The sequence below is a fragment of the Balaenoptera borealis genome (assembly GCF_965194805.1).
Source record: "Balaenoptera borealis genome assembly, chromosome: 12".
NCBI classification, from domain to species: domain Eukaryota; kingdom Metazoa; phylum Chordata; class Mammalia; order Artiodactyla; family Balaenopteridae; genus Balaenoptera; species Balaenoptera borealis.
In genome coordinates this window covers 65,747,676-65,763,119 of record NC_138869.1, presented here as the reverse complement: position 1 = coordinate 65,763,119, position 15,444 = coordinate 65,747,676, and the positions used below count along the sequence as shown (strand labels likewise).

At 41.3% G+C, this 15,444-nt stretch overlaps 1 long non-coding RNA gene across 1 annotated transcript in view; it reads left to right on the top strand.

Annotated features, from left to right (window-relative positions):
- The window catches only part of LOC309608011, a 52,031-nt gene that overhangs the window by 19,893 nt on the left and 16,694 nt on the right, over positions 1–15,444 (top strand). The window contains exon 2 of the long non-coding RNA XR_014232615.1: positions 6,441–15,429. This is a non-coding gene — a long non-coding RNA (uncharacterized lncRNA). The remainder of the gene's footprint in view (positions 1–6,440; positions 15,430–15,444) is intronic.

Below are 15,444 nucleotides of genomic sequence, written 5' to 3'. Positions count from 1 at the left end.
GGCAAGTCTTCCGGAGACTTCTGGAAAAATTTTCCACCCTCTCAAAAAACAGAAATAAGAGAAAACAGTCATATTCTTCCACAGGATAATTTTGTGTCTGGAAATGATGCTTTGAGACAGTGAGGGGAGATGCCCAACCCCTCCCAACACACTGAGGCCAGAACAGAGAGGAAGACTCCAGGGCATGAAGCCAGGGAACCAGCCTGCTCTGAGACATCTGCCTCTGGACCTCTTGTTATATGAGATAATAAATGTCCTCACTATGTAAGCCCATTCATCCAGTTCTCTATTACTTGGGAGTGAAATAATTCTTAACTGTGTATCATAATACCCATGAGCATTTGAGTACAATTGCTTTAGCTAAAACACTATTCAGTGAAATCAAGCATTTCGAATTTGTACTAATCTCAGTACTCTGATCAGGAACTGCTCAACAAACTCTCCTATGACTCAACAAGGTGAGGGTGGGCTGGTATGTGCAGAGTATTTGTATTTTCATACTTTATAAATGACTCTAAACATTAAGATCAATTATTTTAGAAGAAACTCACCCTTTACAATTATTCTCTTATTTGTTTAACTATAATTTATGATTCATGGACTAGATAAAAATCAAATTTGAAATCTCTGCATCTATAGACTTTAAAGGGATGTCCCGTAGGTATGTAGATTCATCACAAAGAGATAAAATGTCATTTTTACAGTGATTTTAGATGGATGATGAGATGCACATTGGTACAGCTTTACTCATGGCAGTGGAAAAAGCTAAAGACTAAATGGTTTGATTTTTCTGTGGCCGAAAGGACTCTAGGTTAAGATGCGGAAGTGGACATGCAGGGCAGCAACCACTTTGTCACATGATTAATAGTCCAAGTGGTCATACTTGGAACCAGGTCCTCTCTCGTACTCTCTTCTCACTCCCATCAAAATTCATTCGCACCTCCCTTTGTTTCAGAATGATCTGCCTTCACCTGCCAGGGAAAGTTTGTTTATATTTCTTGGGAACAAAGCTTCAAGGTCTCTTCCTAACATTAATTGCCTAACAGCAAGTGTCACCTGGGGCATTTCCTGTTCCTGTTCTCAACAGTGCTGAGGAAGACAAATTCTCAACGGTGCCTGATTCTCATCCTCCACAATAGTCTTCAAATATGTGCTGGTTTACCATTCATTTCACTTACCTGTAACTATTTGTGTAGAAGCATGTCAACATCCTCTAGTATAAATCTTGTACATTCCTTGCTGTAGAATGGGCAACACAGTATTTTCTTCCATCTTTGGAAACAAACCAGGTTGAGTACAAATCGCTTAGAAGTCAATGCAAGCAAGCACTAATTATAAATCCAGAATATCTATTGAGCTGAACATCAAGAAACAGTTGCTTCAGTCATATTTATTAACTAGACCCTTTGATTCAATTGAAACATTCATTTAAGTTAAAAAATTATTTTAATCATTGATGGCTTTGTAAAGAAGGGATAATCCGTTAATAGAAGGATTATCTTCATTTTCTCATTGGATATGTGAGATCATAACGTGAAAGCTTATTAAAATTTTCCAGTAAACACAATGAAGTATAGAGGGCTTTAAATATCTGATCTTGTTTGACACATTTGGTAAAAAGAAAAATCTTTTAAAACTCCTGCTGTGCCATATTCAGATATTAGAAATCATTTTTCTCTACGAGGGCTCAGAATACCTCAACAGTGCATAAGTGGCCTGTAGAATAAGAAATTATCAGCTATTGCATTCTATTGTACCCAAAGCTGGTTTTTTTAACACTAAATTAATTTTTTGTTTGTTTTTTCCCCCACAGACTACCTGTGTTAAGACGTGGGTGAGAAAAACTACAAAAATATCAAGGAAGAATATAAGGAATGGAGAGAAACATTATGTTCCTGAAGAGGAAAATTTTCCAAGGGAAATTTGACAAAATTTATCAAAAGAAGCTCAACTGGCATAAACAGCCAAGCAAATTCCAAAACAATAGTAAAACAGAGGGAATACTTCCCCTCAGATATGAAAGCACGTTATAAATTTGTGAGTTCAACCACTGTGGTCATGGTATGAGAACAGATGTAAATCAATTCAAGACAGAAAAGAATATTCCACAAATGCAAGGACAATTCAAAGCCATCCTGACATCACACAGCAAAAGGAATTCCAGATGTAAGAGGGAGTTGAATGTAAAATTGTGTCTGTGGAAAAACTGGAAGAAAGTGGGTGAAAAGTACACGCTCTCAGGGCCCAGAGCTTTTTTGGGCATAAAAGCAGAAGAAAAGGTAAAGGAAAAAAAACCTGATGTATGTGACCACATACAGTTGTAAATCTTCCTAATTAAAAATAAAAACACTGAACAAAACAAGAAGGCAAAAAACTGCAAAATATGTGTTAATATGTTAAACAGAGAGAGATCTTTCAATCAATTAAGATGAATCCAAGTTCCCCCAGTAGAAATATGGACAAAGATATGACTAGGTAGTTCACCAAAGAAGAATTACATAAATGGCCATAAATACAAAAAAATTTGCTCAACCTCAGTGATCTTCAAATACACAATTAAAACAACCACAACCTGAAACTATCATAACACTGTTAATCAACTATACTCCAATATAAAATTAAAAGTTAAAAATAAATAAATAAAAACACAATATGCATTTACACAAAACCTGTCTCTCAGAGTGCTTGTACAACTGTTAAATGCAGTCATATCCACTCACTAAAGCTTGCCTCCTTTGAATTAATAGCAAAGGAGATGCTCATGATATATTTTAATTGAAAAAATATATTACAAAACAGTTTAGTTAAATGTTCGTAATTATTCACAGATCTATGCACAGAGAAAGGCTTGAAGTTTGCAGGTGTTATCTCCAGGCGGTGGGGGACAAGGCAATTTGAAATTTCTTTTTATGCTTTTCTGTATTTGCCTCGTTAACCAAAAAAGAACGCACAACCTAAAAGTTGAGAATTACATTTTATTTGGAGGACTTTCCGAGGACCTCAAGGCCGGGAGGCAGCCTCTCCAATATCTCTGAGGGACGGCTCCGAAGAGGTAGGAGAAGCCGGAACATACAGGAGTTTTTGCAACAAAAACCAGGTAGTCGGAACATCAAAAGATGACTGTTAATTAAAGGAAACCAGACATCTCAAGTTAAGGAACTTAGCGCTTTTCTATGTATGGGAAGATGCAAGAGTCTGGGCTCACTGAAATCATTCCTTTGGTATGTACCTCAGCTATCTGGGGCCAGTGTCCTATGCCTTCTCATCCTGAGTCCCCTCAGGTGAACCCTTGGGGAGGGGTCAGCTGCAGTGTCTGATGGTTTGATGTCGGGCATCCTGTTTCCATCCTGATTTCCCTCAGGGCTCGCTGTGGGGGTGGCTATAATGTGATGGCTTGATGGCTGCAACATCCTTTGTTTACTGATATGGCAGGTGGCATGTTTCATTCTCAGTCTTTTACTTTATTAATCAACAAACAGAAACAGTAAATGCCCCGTGGTCTGACCTCAGTCTGTCTCACCCACATCCCTTCTCCCATCAGTGGTCACTTGATGCTTCTGCTTCGGGGTTGCCTGATTCAGCCCCAGATCTGGAATAAAAGCATCTGTCCCCACCTTCCTCCCGGGGCTCAGCTCCACGTCCCTCCCTGAGCACAAACCATGAGAACTGATCAGAGCCTTCCTGCAAAATGGGAGATTTGTCAAATATATGAAAACTAAGCAGTAAAATGTGACACACCAGCTAAATATAGGTGGTGCGAATGTCCAGTTTGAAATAACCTCAGTCCCTCGGAGGAGGGCACTGCCCATGACTAACACAGAACTTCACCCCGTGGCTGGCTGATGTTATTCCTGCATTTCTCAAATGCTTCCCCTTGGCCCTTTTCAAAATAAACCAGAGAATTGGGCTTTATGTGCTTATATGGCAAGGTTGCTCCCTAGGATCCCATCACAAGGCTGAAGCTTAAAATCTAGTGAAGAGTTCTTGCCAAACCATGAATCAGTTACAGCAGGATATTCTGAACTCTGCTCTTCTTTTTTTTCCATTCTCTAATATTTCTTCACATCACAGCCCAAACAATCGCTCATAATTAAACCGAGTGAAGGAGTGGGCCTGGCAGGAAACATACTTGGCAAGGAGCCCAAATCCCTACATTGTCCTCGGCAGAGAACAATTACTTCAGTTCCTTCCATTTCCAGAGGAAGGATGGGTTTTGCAGAGCAATGGATGAAAATGAGTGGAAGGAGACAGCTGATTTACATATTGCTATCAGGTTAATCTACAACTTTTTATGGGCAAAGGAAAAGTCTTAGAGAATGGAAAGGTCAGGGGGAAAGTGGGGCTGGAAGGATGAATTGGGAGATTGGGATTGACATATATACACTAATATGTATAAAATAGATAACTAATAAGAACCTGCTGTGTAGCACAGGGAACTCCACTTCGCTGTACAGTAGAAACTAACACAACATTTTAAAACAACTATACCCCAATTAAAAAAACATTTAAAAAAGAAAAAGAATGGAAAGGTCATTGTCAAAACCTGCTTTCACTTCCTCCGGGCTCCACACCACCTGCTGACTACGACCTCTGCTGAAAAATTTCCAGGTTCAAAGGGAAACGCGGCCAACAAGTGTGTGACAGCCCAGAGTCTGGAGGCTCTGAGAGAAGTTAAATGCCATCCCCGTGTTTGAAAAGTTAAAAACATATCATCACTCAGTCCTTAGCATCTGCTATTTACTCAGTAGATTCACTGCAAATCCAAAAGCAGAGAGAGGATTTAGAGTCTAAATGCGGACGCCAAGGTGGGGTAAGATAAGGGATGTCTTTTCTTTTTATTTTATTTTATTTTTTTAATTTTTATTTTATATTGGAGTATAGTTGATTAACAATGTTGTGTTAGTTTCAGGTGTACAGCAAAGTGATTCAGTTATACATATACATCTATCTATTCTTTTTCAAGTTCTTTTCCCATTTAGGTTATTACAGAGTTCCCTGCGCTAAGGGACGTCTTAGAGTCGTTTGGCTTTGGCTCGGCTGCATCACAGAGCATCATAGCCCACCTGCTGCTTCCTGACGACAAAAGGCCTCATCAGCTCACATGTGTGCCAGGGCTCAGGTGCCTCGGGGTCCAGCTAGTGAGGAGAGGCCAGCCCAGCTTAGGTTTAACCTGTCCTTCCCTCTTCTGCCCGTTCGCCAGCTCTTGGCAGTCGGAAATTTATCACAGTTCCCTAGGAAGGGACAGTTGGGGTTGAGGGGCCAGTTCTCAGAAACCCCAGACATGCTGGATATGTACAGAATCTGCTCTCCAGCCTCCCAGGTAGATGCGATGAGGGAGCCAGGCTCTCCACAGAGTGTCTCAGGCATCCAGGAGGAAGGTGTACATTCTGGAAGGCCAAGGAGACATTAGACCTCCCCCGTTTCGTTCCCTAAATTCCTTTACCTCTCACCCACTTCTCCTGGACCAAAGGTCTCAAGGCCTCACCCCCAGTGCCATCAGAGAAGGGAAGGCATCACACAGACAGGAAGGAGTGTACAGCCCTCACCCCCATTCCTGCCTGTGAAGCTGAGGTGACGCTGTTACCGAGTCCAAGCTTGCTCCCCTCGCTGCATGACAGGCCAATGAATCGGAGACGAGGTTTTGAGGCAAGGAATACAACTTTATTCAGAAAGCCAGCAGACTGAGAAGATGGCAGACTAGTGTCTCTGAAAAACCATCTTATCTGGGTCTGGATGCCAGTTTCTTTTATAGAATCAGAGAGGGAGCGGTGGTGAGGAAGTAAAGTAAAAGGAATGACTTTTTTTTTTTTTAAGATCAATAGCAAATTTTTAGTTTTCATTTCTTTTTGTTATAAAAATACACATAATCATATTTTTTTAAACATCTTTATTGGAGTATAATTGCTTTACAATGGTGTGTTAGTTTCTGCTTTATAACAAAGTGAATCAGTTATACATATACATATGTTCCCATATCTCTTCCCTCTTGCATCTCCCTCCCTCCTACCCTCCCTATCCCACCCCTCTAGGTGGTCACAAAGCACCGAGCTGATCTCCCTGTGCTATGCGGCTGCTTCCCACTAGCTATCTACTTTACGTTTGGTAGTGTATATATATCCATGCCACTCTCTCACTTTGTCACAGCTTACCCTTCCCCCTTCCCATATCCTCAAGTCCATTCTCTAGTAGGTCTGTATCTTTATTCCCGTCTTGCCACTAGGTTCTTCATGACCTTTTCTTTCCCCTTAGATTCCATATATATGTGTTAGCATACTGTATTTGTTTTTCTCTTTCTGACTTACTTCACTCTGTATGACAGACTCTAACTCCATCCACCTCACTACAAATAACTCCATTTCGTTTCTTTTTATGGCTGAGTAATATTCCATTTTATGTATGTGCCACATCTTCTTTATCCATTCATCCGATGATGGACACAGGTTGCTTCCATGTCCTGGCTATTGTAAATACAGCTGCAATGAACATTTTGGTACATGACTCTTTTTGAATTATGGTTTTCTCAGGGTATATGCCCAGTAGTGGGATTGCTGGGAGGGAGGAAGACTCCCCAACTCATTCTACAAGGCCACCATCACTCTGATACCAAAACCAGACAAAGATGTCACAAAGAAAGAAAACTACAGGCCAATATCACTGATGAACATAGATGCAAAAATCCTCAACAAAATACTAGCAAACAGAATCCAACAGCACATTAAAAGGATCATACACCATGATCAAGTGGGGTTTATCCCAGGAATGCAAGGATTCTTCAATATACGCAAATCAATCAACGTGATACATCATATTAACAAACTGAAGGAGAAAAACCATATGATCATCTCAATAGATGCAGAGAAAGCTTTCGACAAAATTCAACACCCATTTATGATAAAAGCCCTGCAGAAAATAGGCATAGAGGGAACTTTCCTCAACATAATAAAGGCCATATATGACAAACCCACAGCCAACATCGTCCTCAATGGTGAAAAACTGAAACCATTTCCACTAAGATCAGGAACAAGACAAGGTTGCCCACTCTCACCACTCTTATTCAACATAGTTTTGGAAGTTTTAGCCACAGCAATCAGAGAAGAAAAAGAAATAAAAGGAATCCAAATCGGAAAAGAAGAAGTAAAGCTGTCACTGTTTGCAGATGACATGATACTATACATAGAGAATCCTAAAGATGCTACCAGGAATGACCTTTTGCAAAATAAAACATCTCCTGGAATGACCAGCCTCTGTGAGAGGATGTGTTAGTTTCTTTTTTCTTGCAGGCACTAACAGGTGGGCAGGGTTCCCTGAGGCAGGCCATTATGTATGATTATAATAACAAAAGCAACAAAAAGCAAAGGTTAAAGTCAAAGAAACAGATCCGTGGAGTCTGATTTAGCTCTTCCCTGTTACAAGGCCCCTTGTGACCAGGGCAAGCCCAAGAAGTAGGGGGACCAAAGGATGAAGGGGGAACTGCAACAAGAGATCTGCCCTGGAGTCTGAGGGCACAGCTCCAAGACATGCACTCCTCCAGAAGATAAATCTTTGGGTTGCATCCTACACTCAAAAACTAGTTCCACAGGGCCCAGATATGCCAGTTCCTGGAGGGGAAGGATCTGACTCCTGGTCCTGTGCTTACAGACAGACCCCTGAACAAACCCACACATTTTAGAGACAAACTGGACATCTTGATCCTGCAACTGGACACAGAGCATGGCTCTCACAGGCTTGCCAGCTGAGAATAATATTCTTTTTTTTTTTTTAAGGAAAAGGAAAGACTTTATTGGTTAATGCTACAGAAGAGCCCAAGAATGGATTTCAAGCATGGCTGGATCCAGGACCTCAAACACTGTCTTTAATGCTCTTCTTCCAACTCACCAAGGGTCTTCTGTCCTCTGCGTTAGCATCACTGTTGGGTCAGGTGTCCTCACGAGGCAGCAAGAAAGACACCCACCGTTCCATGCACCCTCACAGGGACGGGTGCTGCTGGGTCTCCCTTCAAGGAAGAGTCTCCCACCAGTGCAGTTGGCTGACAGCCTCCAGCGGCAGCTCCAGGAGACTGAAGAAAAGTGAGAGAAAAGCTAGGGGATTGAATGGGAGGGAGCATGTCCCCAGATGAGGCAGACCCCCCCCACAAGGAGGCTGGTTGGCGGGCAGGGTAATTTCCCTCCTCCTCCTCCCAGGCCTGTCCATGGGCCAAGAAATCAAGTGTACTCAGAAGGTGCTGGCAGAGGAAACTCAGGAAAAATTCCCCAATAAAAAGGCAAGAATATGATTTCGACACTAATAAGAAAGCAGCACCATATACGGCAGGAGGCTCTTGTTGACGAGTGACAGATGCTCAGCTCAAAAGGGAGTTTGTAACTTAGGCCAAAAGAAGAATTCATCAGCTAACATAAATAGGCCAGGGTTTGTTTTTTTTTTTAAAGGTTGAAGCACATCTAGATTCAGAGGCTTCAATCATGTCATCTGGGTTTTGTCTGTCTCTCCATTTCTTGGCTCTTCTTCCCTCCCTACCTAGGCTGAGTTTTGCAGACCGCTTGTCCCGTGACTTTTGTTCCATAGCATCTGGAACTCCTCTCACTTTAGGGACCTTCCCACGTCCTGAGTCTCAGCGGGGCACATGCCCTCCCTTTGCAGAAACTGACGATGTCAGATGCTTCATTTCCCAAACGCCTTTGCAGCTGGGGCTCAGGCATATAACCCAGGTGACACTGACCAAACACAGCCGTGCTACATTTGGAAATAGACACAGAAAAAGCAAAGAAAGAGAGAAGAAAGAAGAGCAGGAACATGGAGTGGGCTTCTCCCTGAGGAGCTCACATTCGTGGTGGTCTCGGGGTCCTGTGCTCAGTGTCAGCTCTGCAGCCTGGAGACCTCGAGGCTCAGCCACCGTGGCAATGGTGTCCTCACCGGACCTGTCCTGGGGCATAATTGGGGGCCATATTCCCAGTTGTTGACAATAGGACCTGATTCTCCAGCCATCCTAGGGATTCTTTCTGATACCCAGTGACATTTTCCTAAATGTCTTTTCTGCTTAAATTATCCGAGTCGGTTTCTACTGCTTGCAAATAAGAACCTGATTGCAAACAGCTGCTCCAGAGTCACACCAACCCAGCTGAACAGCCTCAGATGAAAAGGAATTTCTTTCTTTTAAGAGTTTCTATCAATCCAGGCAAGGATCTTATTGGTCCTTAGGGGGGGTCATATGCCACCCCTCCCCCAATCATGTCACGAGAGGAATGAGACTTTATGACTGTCCCAGCCTGGGGAAGTTGACCATGGAGCTCATGAAGGATGGCCTGACAAGGACCTTGTGGATGGAGGAGGTGACATTTTCCCAAGGAAATAGCTGTGCGTGATAAACGCTCTCTTTTTCTATAGAATATTCCCGAATTATTTACCAGTCTTTTAAAACTCAAAAATACCAGACTGCAAAGAATTGAAAGAAGAGGTCTTGTTTTCTAGTTCCACCTCCTCAGAAGAACAAAATAGGACACCTTAAAGTGAAGAAACGAAGAAATACGATAAGCAGAAGGGCTCTTTTGTGTGGAATTTCTCAAAATAAGATATATTATGTTTTCTTGTCTCCAAATCGATGAAAGTTTGTAGAAAAGATGTTTAGTCACAGCGAGACATTATTAGGAAATCACAGCTTCTAAACAAAATCCTTACCTCCCCCTTTCCTGATTATCTATCCATTTCAGGTCACCTACAATATAGGGATATTCTCAAGAGTCTTATGGGAAGATAACTCCCCTGGTGGAAGTTTGCCAGGAAACCGACCTTTGCTGAGGGAAATATACAGCTTCAACCAACACACAGTGCCACTGTGCCCCAGAGAGCAGGACCCCTGCCACATGCTGAGTGGATGCTAAAACTCTTGGGAAGTATGCGCCAGCCGGAGGCAGAAAGCCAGTTTAGAAGAAAAGTGGGAGAAAGCCAGAACCAAAGGGAATAGGATAGAAAGAATGAGAAAGGCAACATGCACTAATTGCATCAAGGTCAGTAAAACCCTAATATAAATAGTAACAGCTGTCTGCTGCGTCCCTGCAGAAGGAGTCTGTGCTGGATGTTTTCCGTCTGGCTCTCCAGATCTGCCCTCCAGGCCTGCTCTCCAGGCCGCTCCACTTTGCTCACCGACCTAGAAGCCTGAGCTATTTGACTGCATCCACTGACCCCTGTCTGCTTGCTTCCAGTGGTTTCTGCCTGTAGGAGGCACCAGGAGAAGAGAGAAAATGAAGTGAGGTCTGAGAATTTGCTTCCCTGCTTCCCTCCCCAGGACGTCACAACCCCCATCGGGCAGTCTCCTCTGTCCCCCCACTTTCTGGGGGTCCTGTTCACTGCCCCCTCTCCGTACACTCCAGGACCAGGGTGGAAGGCACTCTCTGCTGTGCACGGCTCCATCCTTGTTGGTTTCCCCAAACCACGGCCACACTTTGTAAACTGCTCCTTTACACAGTGGTTTTTACACCCTTTAATTACACCATGTGAGCAAGCCATCAGTTTCCTGCTGGGACCATGACTGATGCAAAGTCAGAACATTCTTGGAAAGACTTAATGATTGACCACATGTGGTTTAGGGTGAGTTGGGGGTGTGTGCAAATGGATAAATTCAAACACAGGAAGAGAACAAGAATGGGACTGAGGATATTAGAGGCGTTGTATTCAGTTCAGACATGTTCCTATATTGCACCCAAGTGGAGACATAAAATATTAATATATGCATGGGGTAGAGGATTCACCACTGGAGATGAGGTTTAGGAACTGTTCACATGTCGGTAGTTAATAAAGCTAGGAAAGTAGACAAGGTTGTTTAGGAAACAATAACAGGGTGAGAAGAGATGATTGTCACTTAAAAAAAAACTAATGAAAGTCTCCAAGAGCTTATATTTCAATTGGGTAACAGACAACCCTACACTTCATTTATCAACTTCTTTAACTGAAATTCCTATAAATGTTTTGTACCATTTCTTCTAATCAAGAAGGAGCTTTGTCAGAGGCTTCTGGTTTACTTATATGTCAGCATGTATTTCTACAGAAATCTTCATTGTTGCTGCCATCAAAGTGACAAAATGACCCAGAGATAAAAGTGACCTCTGGAGGAAAAGATTACACATTCTTAATTGAAGCAATTTCCTTTGGGAAATACAAGCATACCTTGGAGATATCATGGTTTAGATTCCAGACCACCTCAATAAAGCAAATATCACAATAAAGTGTGTTACAAGAATTTTTAGGTTTCCTAGTGCATATTAAAGTTGTTTACACTACATTGTAGTCTATTAAGTGTGCAATAGCATTGTGCCTAAAAAACAATGTACATGGCTTATTTAAAAAATACTTTATTGCTATAAAGCGCTAACCATCACCTAAGCCTTCAGCGAGTTGAAGTAGTAACAACAAAGATCACTGATCACAGATCACCATAACAAATATAATAATAATTAATAAGTTTGAAATATTGTGAGAATTTCCAAAATGTGACACAGAGACACAAACTAAGCAAATGGTGTTGGAAATATGGCACTGGTTGACTTGCCTAACACAAAGTTGCCGTAAACCTTCAATTTGTAAAAAAACACAATTATCTGTGAAGTCCAGTAAAGCAAAGTGCAATAAAATGAGGTATTCCTGAAATCATTAAAAACTAGAAAAATTTTAATCCTAAGTAATTATACATGTCCTTTATATACTTTTAATCATATTTTTGTTTTTTTGTAGCACATAAAGTAACTACATATCCAAGTAGTATAGTAAATGACAAAAGATGAATGAAATAATTAGCAGATGGCACTAAGAACAAAATTTGAAAAAAATATCCTTACAGGCTTTAGAAAACGTAAATGGCCATCAAGAGATGAATGGAGAAACAAAATGTGGCATATCCATACAATGAAGAAGTTCTCCACCATAAAAAGAAACCAACTACTGATACTCAAAAACAATATAAATCAAAACATTATACTGGGTGAAAGTAGCCAGAAACAAAGGAGTGCATAGTGTATGATTCTACTGATATAAAATTCTAGAAATTGCAAACATTAGTAGTGACCAAATGTGAATTTCACTGGTTGCTGGAGTCATGGATCAGATGGAGGAATACGCAACAATGGAAACGTTTGATGGTTCTGCTTCCGGATTGTAGTGGTGGATTCGTGAGTGTAGACATTTGTCAAAATTCTTTGAACTGATTTTCAAAGGAAAAAACTAGGATGAGAAGAGCTGTGGGGAGCTGGTGTATTCCCCAGAACACGAGTGTTTAATGGATAAAAGGAAAAATGGGGGCTGACAAGGGGTAGCCAAGAAGTAGGAGTGAAACAGTGGAGTCATGCCGCCCACGTAGCAGAAGTGGGGACTTTAAGAGGAAAGAATTGACTGGTTAAGAGTGTGACGCTAAGAAGAAATCTTTTAAGATAATGGTTGAAACTCATCCATTGACTACAACATCTGAGGAGACATTGATTACCTCTGTCAGAGCAGTTTCCAAAGAGCAGGACTGTGGACCCCAGGGGCCTGGGAATCCCCCAGTAAGGAGGGAAAGGAGGAGGGAGGCAGGATGCAGAGACCTGTGTTCAGGCATCTTAGGTGAGAAAAGAAGATAGAATAATAAGATATGACAGTAACCAGAAAGGAAGAAGGGGAAGGGAAGAGAATTTTCCTTTATAAGAGTAACATGGGAATCTTTATATGCAGAAGGGCATAAACCAGCAGAGAGGGAGCATTTCAACCTAAGTTCCATTCCTTTAACCAGAGAGTTATTGATTTAGATTGTTATCAAGACTTTTCCCTTTATAAACAATGCTGCAGTGAATAGCATTGTATGTGTGTCATTTTGCACGGATACAAATACATCTATGGAATGAATTCTTGGAAATGGAATTGGTAGGTGAAGCAACAAGTGATCTCATATTTAATATCGTATCATTTTACACTCCCACAGGCAGAATATGAGAGCACCTATGCCCTCACAACCTCTCTAACACAGTATTTTAACAAAAATTTCCATCTTCACTAATCTGACAGATTTTAAAATGGCATCTCAATGTAATTTTAATTTAATTTGCCTTTCTCTTAATATGAGGGATATTGAGCACCTTTTCATACACTTAGGAGTCATTTGTGTTTCCTGCTCTGAGATCTGTCTCTTCATTGCCTTTGCCCATTTTATATTGGGCAGCTGGTCTTTTTCTTATTGATTTTTATAAACTCTTCATATATACAATAGATCTCACTATTTACGAATTCCAGATTGGTGAATTCACCCCCTTGTTAAAAGTTTTTTGTAATCCCCAAATCAATACTCAACGTGCTTTTGTGTCCATTCACAGATACGCACAGAGAGGGGAAAAATCTGTCACCCAATGTGCACAGTTGAGGTCAAGCAAGGCTGTGCCCTGCCTTCTTGTTTCAGCTCCCATACTATAAAAAATGTCCTTTTCATGGTCTACTTAATGCCACACTTTTACATTTTTGTGTTTTTTAGTTGGCGATTTGGCTATTTAAAATGGCCCCCCAAGTGCAGTGCAAAAGTCCGTCTAGTGTTCCTTAGAGCAAGATGGCTGTGAAGTGCCCTATGGATAAAATATGTGTGTTTGACAAGCTTCATTCAGGCATGAGTTATAGTGCTGTTGACTGTGAGTATATTAAATAAGGTGTTTTTAAACAGAAACACACATAAAACAGGTTAGCTTATATATTGATTGGTTGACAAAAATGTTGTGACCAAAAGCTCTCAGGAAACGACCCCTGTGTTTCCCCAGTAGCAATGGCTCAGGATTTGCTAGACAGTGTTCACAGTGACTTTTTAGAACATTAACTACCTTGAATGATGCAGCCATTCAAGAAATTAGCTCTTTGTGACATAAGTTGCAATAATTGTGTCTAGCTTGTCATTTGTCTTTTCATCTTGCTTATTTTTTTGGCAAGGATGTTTTTATTTTTATGTGGTTGATTTATGAAGTTATAGTTACTATAGGCCTCTGGTTATTGTGATTTCATTAAAAGGGGAAAAACGAATGAGTTATAAACACCTGAGTCCAGGTATTACCCGTCATCTGGTCTGCAGACCTCTGCCCAAACAGAAACAAGCCATCTCTGCATCCACTCAAATAAAGCCCACCTAATAGAGAGGTAAAGAGAGATTATATGACAGTTACTTCAAAGAGGAGCAATTAGACTCCCAGGGTACTATTTCACTTTTGCCTTTGAAATATTTATTTGGAGACAGCATGAGTCTATGACCTCGATTACATGCAAGAAATGAATAAAAGCTTTTAATTCCATTTCTACATAATTTACAGTAGGAATATTATCATATTTGTGGTGTCACATTTACCTTCACTCAACATAAGCTACAAATGTTGCTTTTGGTAATCATCTTCCCCCAAAAGAATGAAGACCTACCTTCTGGCAAAGTGAGGAGTATTTTGTCAATTTTCAGCTAAGAGAGTCCACAAGTTGCATTTTAATGAAGTTGCAAGTGACAAATGACTCCAAATTGGAATCACAGTTCCAGCACCTCAGCTTGTCAAATCTCAGCTGGTGGCCTATTTTCACACTCTGATAGCAACACCCTTACACAATGGACTAGGCAAAACTTCCCCTGGCCCACAGTCCTCTTGGCCAGTAATTTGACTTCAGCAACAGATATGAATCTGTGACCTACTTGCAAATTATTCCTGATGACCTGGATATGGAACTGTAAAAAGGAGACTGACAAAAGCATCTGGTTTGACCAGCAGTCAAGTTTACCACCAGTAGGTCAATGAACAGGCCACGCCTTCAGGGCTTGTGAGCTTTGTCATGTATGATTTTGTACCACTGGATTCACGGTATGTTGGTGATTAATCCCACATTTGTGAACTTCAGTGCCCTGGAATGCTCAAGTCCTCCCTTCTAATTCACTATTGATTATTCCAAAATATTTGTCTCTCATATGAAACAAAAGCACTGTATTATCTCCACATTCCCATAATTCTACAGACAAACCAAGTGGATTTGCCCTTGTTCTTAAAGAAGACAGTCTTCTGAAGAAGCAGGTGTCACTGGAGGAAGGGTTGGAGAATAGGTTCTCTGCTCCCCCTTCACCATCCTCCTTCTCTTTCTGCCTGCTATAGACTGAATTGTGTCCTCCCAAAATTCATATATTGAAGGCCTAACCCCCAATGTGACTATATTTGGAGCTAGGGCTTTTAGGGGGTAACTACAGTTAAATAAGGTCATAAGGGTGGGGTCCTAATCCAACAGGATTGGTGGCTTTATAAGAAGGGGAAAAGCTGGCTTGCTCTCACTCTCTGGTTTTTTCCACTCGCACAGGGAGAAAAGGTCATGTGATTATGCATCAAGATGGGCCATCTGCAGCTGGGAGGAGAGCTCTCACCAGTACTTGGCATGCTGGCACCTTGACCCTGACTTCGGGCTTCCAGAACTGTGAGGACATAAATG